A 7,040-nucleotide genomic window follows, 5' to 3' on the forward strand; every position below is an offset into this window, starting at 1 on the left:
ATACTAACTGGAATATCTCATCAAAACAATGAACAAGAACACTAACTGGGACACTACCTCAGAAACAAAAGGGAACAGTTATAATAAAACTTGTCCTGGTATATACCGAGCACACAGAGTCAGCTGAAAACAGTCAGGTAAGAAGGGATGCTCTAAGATTTTACATGGAGTCACTTCTAATAGCCCTTTCAGAGTTAACAAATGTTGATTGGTCAAGAACAAGAATTCATAAGCACTGCCACCTGATCTTTATGCTTATCTATGCTCCCAGGAGAAGGAACTTGTGCCCTTGCCTTTCTGTTACTTACTATTTCTACAGCTCCAGGAAAAACCCAGATTCTCCTTGCCTTATATAGGCTTTCAACTTGAAATAACATCAAGCCTCTAGTAAAAAAAAAAAAAAAAAGATTTTTTTCCTTTGGCTCTAGCCTACAATGTGTTGCTAGAATAGCCAATGACTTATTCCAAACCATTATAAATCTACAGGAACAGACTGACTCCCTAGTAGCTGTGATTTCACAAAACAAAGAAGTTTTTAAATATAGAAAGGGGGACACAGGGGAAAGGCTTGGGATGTCAGCACCGATGGAGTTCAAACCAATAAACACAATAATTCACAAGGCCTGTCAACTTAAATAAGCTACATAAGGATGGCTCTCAGTGGAGATTCCTGGTACAGGTTGTCTTGAATACTACCTTTCCTGACAACCTCGCTTTATTCAGTAATTCTGACAACATTTGGCACCTCTATTACCTATCTGATTGTTAAATTTGATTCTTCTAGATCAGAAGTCCATCAAGTGGCAAATTGTCATAAAAAAGTAGCTTCATAGAAACTGTCCTTTGCAATTTTACTGTAGTCCATAGGAACAGCACATATACTGCATGCTATATGACTGAAAGACCCTTCTTTCTGGAAGGTCCCAGACTGCCTTATACTCCACTCTCCCCTCACAACAGAAAGTAGCCTGGAACAGTCATTGCCCCTATTCCTTAAGTGCAAGTTAAGTTTTCCATCAGAGAGGGAGGATTAGCGACAGAGGGAAACAGGAATTTAAGGATAAAAGGTGAAGAGTGTAACATAGTGGCAGGTAATGCATCCCGTTATGGTACTTCTTATTCCCATAGTATTTCTTCTTTCCATAATACTGTGAGCTCCTGCTTAAATGCTTCTCATAATGCCCTGGGTGAACAGTCAACCAATGACAAAGTAGGGACAAGCTATCTACAAGCCTTCAACAAATCTGTACAAAGCTAAGAAGGGGAAATAAAAGAGGAACCCCATAATATAAAAGCCGCTCTCTGAGAGGGCTCCACTGGACTCCTCTGAGTCCCCTCTTTGGATAAAAAGGCTATTTTCCATTCATACCTTTCCTTTCATTTTCAAATAAATTTACTCAGTTTATCTCAATTCTATAATATGTAGAGGGGAATAATCTTTTCCCCTAGACAACATCTCAAAATAATACTACCAGATAGGAACCTATCTCTGGTAGACATTTTGTAGTAAAACTATAACACTATGTTTAAAGCTAGTGAACTGAATCCACAGCTCCCAATTTGTTATTTTTATTGTCTTTTCTTCAATGCTTACTCCAATATAATAATTTATCTTCTATTGCATGATTAAATCTTGTTTCTTCATTCTAAATCTTCTAACCTTTCCAACAACGCATTCTACCTGTTTCTAAATCACAATGGCCTCTCATTTACTCTCATATTCTGATTTTTATAGGTATCTATGGAAGGATGTTGAACCTCAAGACATAGGCTATGTATGTGTATGAATCTTTTTGGTTTGCTATCTTTTGTGTTGCCTAGCAGTTATTTCTATTTTTCTCCCCATGTGAAGTTATTTATTTGTAATTTTATATGTAGATGTTGATATATTAAAATAAAGAATGTGATCTATCTGGTAAGTAATTCTATATTTTTGTTGACTAGTGTCAATCATTTGACCACTTAAAAAATTGAGGATTAATTAAATCAAGACTCATTTAAGTTTCTATTTCAAGGTCTTTTAAATGGTCATTATATAACTAAGTATGTAAAACTATAATGCTAATTGTGACTGTCCATATATTTCTGTTCTGCAAAAGCCTTCTAAGATACAGTGCTGAAGAAGACAGTACCCCAAGCTGGTACTCCCTAATTTAATGATACTACACCAAGCCAACATGTACTCATGCATTCCTAATTGTAATAACATAAGCTTAGCAGCACCTACAGTGATGTCAGTCTTAATATACTAAAATGCTGTGTGCAATAGAAATAACGTGATAGTTTAGTCTGTTGCTGCTTTCAAATTTTAACCATGGTTACTCAAGTTATTTCCCATGGAAGATTTAATCCTCTGATGCATTTTCAGTCAGTACCACAGAGGGATGGCTCTTCCTGTAGTAGCAAAAGAAGGGCTACCTGACAAGGAGCAAGTCTCCATTTTTGCTACTTTTGTGCAAGCACAGTCCATAGAGGGCTTCACCTACAACCGTACTAACTATTCACTATGCTCCCACAATAATCAACATGCCTGTTTCAACCCTAACTACCAACCTCAAGAACAATGATTAAATGTCCATAGTTTTTTAGTGACCCAAACAAGCCTGGGTATAATATCTAAAAACATTGCTGTTTGGGACTTCTCACATGCCTAACCTGAAAAATTACCTATAAGCTAGATGAAAATATATGTATGAAGAGCATACTAGTTCTTAGCTTGGCTGTGCATACTATGAAGGTATCTTCTGCCCATACTAAAATTATAGGAAATGGACAAATTAGCAGGGAAAACAAAACTACTGCTCTTCACCAGAAAAAAAGGAACTTCTGACTGCACACTAAGCACGTGAAAATTTCACCCAAGCAGGGGACAGGAAACTCAATTGACATTCAAACTGATTTTTTTAAGGGTGGGGGGTACAGACCTAATGTGAGGAGCCTGCAGCTCAGGTTTGTAATCACAGCTACTCAGAAGGCTGAGATCCTCAGATCTCAAATTAATAATAAGGTAAAGGTTATAAAAAATCACAGACAGGATGATGAAGACTTCCCATGAATACATCCCAATTCAGAAAGTATGAAATCCAAATTATCTGCATGGAGGGTAGTTATCTACCTTGGGTAGATTAAATAACCTAATACAGGCAATGATCCTTGTCTTGGGAGCAGATATATTATTACCCTGCTCAGTTCTCTTGATAGTGTGATCTATCAAAAACCATTATGAAGGTCATTATAAAAAGGCAATAACCAATGTAATGAAGCTACGAAAATACAAGCCTCTAAATCAGGATGATGATCTTTGATACTGGTTAGGTTGAAGAAAGAAATGTAATAGGGTAGAGAAAGTCTAAGGGACAGGGAACAAGTTTTACCTTGTCAAGACTAGCCACTATTATAAACTGTCTTTTTTCCTGCTACAGCTACCCACCACTTAACACCACCAACTCACTCTTTCAGGACTTATTTGCTGCATTTGTGAGTTAGAAACTTCCCATTGCTAGCCATTCTGTTCTTTGATAATCACAATAGATAATGCTGTCTTTCTTCAGTAACTAGCTTACAAAGGCATTTAATTAAGCCTCAGCATTTGGACACAAGTCAGCTTGGGCCTCTGGCACACCAATAAAACTTGCTTCTAGAAAAGCCCTGGTGTGGGTTTCCCACAACATCACAAGTACTTGTCAAAAAACTTTTTTAACTTAAAGTGCTATTTCTATTGATATTTCCTTTGCTTAAATTTGATGAAAATAAATTTTTGGCAAACTCTCTCTCTCTCTCTCTCTCTCTCATTAGACCTGTCAGTCTCTCACATCCAACATGGGATCACATCAGCTGGGATATTTTATCTCAGCAATATAAAATACACTAACTGGAACATTACACCAGCAAGAAGGACAGATCTACTAAGCCAAAGTTTATCTTATTTTAGAAGGGACCATACAAAGACAGAATGGGAGAAAAATGCTCAAATAAGAATGGATGCTGTTAATTTCCAAATGGAGTCAAGCTTACTTGCCTCTTTGAAACTACTAAACTCAAGAGGTTAAAAAAAAAGTTCCAGGCACTGGCTTGTCCTTGCTCTTTAATAAAATGCATGCTAGCTGAGAGCTTGTGGCTCACACCTGTAATCCTAGCTACTCAGGAGGCTGAGATCTGAGGATTGCAGTTCAAAGCCAGCCTGGGCGGGAATATCCATGAGACTCTCTCTCCAAGAAACCACCAGAAAACCGGAAGTGCCACTGTGGCTCACATGGTAGAATGCTTGCTTTGAGCTGAAGAGCTCAAGAGTTTCAAGCTCCATGACCAAAAAAAAAGTCACTAAGCATTATTACCTGATGCTAAAGCCTGTCAACCCCCCAACTGAATGGAAATACACACTTTTACATTTATGTCACCTCCTATATTTCCTTTTTTGTCGGTTGTGGGGCCTGAACTGTAGGCCTGGGCATTGTCCCTCAGCATTTCAGCTCAAGGCTAGTGCTCTACCACTTGAGCCACAGTGCCACTTCTGGCTTCATGCATGCAAGGTAAGCATTCTACCACAGAGCCACCTTCCCAACCCCTCATCTCCTATTTCTAAAGCTAGGTTTCAGTACAAACCTAGATATCTCTTCCCATGTATGGGCATGTGCACTATTTTAGAAGAAGGATATCTAATTGGAAATACATCGGGCTTAGTTCCAGAATCATAGCCCTAATAACTGTGATTTCACAAAATAGAATACCTTTAATATATTCAATGGGGAAAAGGATTATTCCATGCTAAAGGAACACTTTTGTTAAAGAGTAACAGATTGTTACAGGTCTAACCTAATATACTAATTCAAGAGGAATCTCAAATTAGAGAGAAAACTATTTTGGATGGCATTTTTGAGATCGGACCTGATTATGATTCTCTCCATTGCTGTCTTCCCTAGGATCCCTATTTAGTATAAAAATTCTGCTATGATTTGGTCCCTATATTCTTTACCTACTTCTTGGGTTTGTTTCATCTAGATTGGAGTCCACGAACCTACAAGTGGCCATTAAAAATAGTTTAATATAAACTGGTCTATCAGTTTTACTGTGGTCCATTTGAACAGCACACAAACCACATGCTGTCTTCCTGGAAGATCCCAGACTACCTTAACCCCTCTGACATCTCTCAGCAGAAAGTCATTGTCCCTGTTTCCTAATGACACTTATGGGTTCCCATCAAAGAAGGACTGAGAAAGGTAGGTAAGGATAGAAAGTAAGGGCCATAACATAGTTACAGATACCATGTGTCCCAGCATGGAGTTTTATCAGCTCCTGATAAAATACTTATGCCCATAAAAGCTGTGAGTTACTGCTCAAATGCTGTGTTCCCACTAAACTAGTGCAAAGACAAAAAGCACATGTATAAGCCATTAACCAATCTACCCAAATACAGAGAGTGGAGAAAAGGAAGGAGCTCAATATTATAAAAACCACCCTCTGCCAAAAAAAAATCAATATACATCCTAAAAAATTAACAAAAGTGAGGAAGCGATGGGTTGAAAGAGGTGGCACTATATTCACAAACTGCTTTGCTGATTGACAACTTCTTTGTACAACTATTTAGGACACAACAAAAATATTTTTTAAAAAAGAATCCAATGTATATCTTACACAATTAAGAAAAGTGAAGGATGGGGTGGATAGGGGAGTAATGGATGAGAATGTTGAAAGGGATAGCTGAGGAAGATATATTATATCCATTAACTGCTTTGTTAAATGGCAAGTCCTTTGTACAATTACTTAAAGATAATAAAAGGAAAAAGTAGAAAAAAAGTCCTCTGAGAGGACTTTACTGCAATCTCCCCTCTACAGACAGATAATCTCCTTACTTTCACTTCATGCATTCATCATACTTTCATTTCCTTGCATTTTCAAATAAACTTACTCTGTTTACCTTAAATTATGTCTTGCCTTTTAATTCTTTAATAGGTGGAGAAAACAAATCAATTCCCCTATACAGCATCAGTTTTTGCATCTCCCAAAATACACTACCAGATGGGTACCTAAGGCTGTATTGATGGTTTCATACTTATAACACATTGTTTATAGCCAAGTAAACTGAATACACACCTTCTCCAAACTTGTGTATTCTCTTGATGTTCTTCAATTTATTTTACTCTTATATTACAATCTTTCATTATATGATAAAACATGTGTCTTTTCTCAGTCAACATCTTATCGAACCTCCACAACAACAATCCAGACTTTCATCTTTCTTTTAAATTTTCTTTCACTCTCATAGTCATATAGGTTTCAACTGAAGGAAAAGCTTCCTAAAGTCAGTCTATGTAACACTAATATTGAGGGTGAAATATGAAATATAAAAATTTTTGAAATAATTAAGGAAGAAAATAGGAGTTTCCTTAAAACAAGAGGAGGTGCAGAAATTTAGCAGGAAGTTCAGTTTAAGCCAAGATTCCATACAAAGGACAAACAGAGTCTAGTAGACATCACATATTGAATTTTATGCTTCCAAACAGTGGAGAATAAAACCATCCAAGTAAAAATCTTTACACAAACAGATACTGACAAGGTTAGAGTTCTGCTGCACCTGCATAAATCCAGGTGTGTTGTGTTGTTGTTTTTGAGGGGGGTAGGTCTTGGGGCCTGAATTTTGGGCCTGGGCACTGTCCCTCAGCTGTTCAGCTCAAGGCCAGCACTCTACCACTTGAGCCACAGCACCATTTCCAGCATTTTTTCCCTGGCTTATGTGGTGCTGAGGAATCAAACCCAGGGCCTCATGCATGCAAGGCAAGTGCTTTACCACTGAGCCACCTTCCCAGTCCAGGTGTGTTTATTTTTCTTTTAAATCTCCTGGTGTGTCCATATCTTCCACATTTGATAAAGCAAACAAAAATAGCAAAACAGCATTTGGAGGTATAAGAAAATCCATGGCACAGATAGTAACAGCCATTCACTGAGAACAACAGAAGAGCAGTACACAAAGGAACTCTATACTGTATCCAAGGAGAATCTCATGCTACAACAATAATTATACCACCAGATATATCCAAGAAAAA

Source organism: Dipodomys ordii, unplaced genomic scaffold (genome assembly GCF_000151885.1).
Source record: "Dipodomys ordii isolate 6190 unplaced genomic scaffold, Dord_2.0 Scaffold137, whole genome shotgun sequence".
Lineage (NCBI taxonomy): Eukaryota > Metazoa > Chordata > Mammalia > Rodentia > Heteromyidae > Dipodomys > Dipodomys ordii.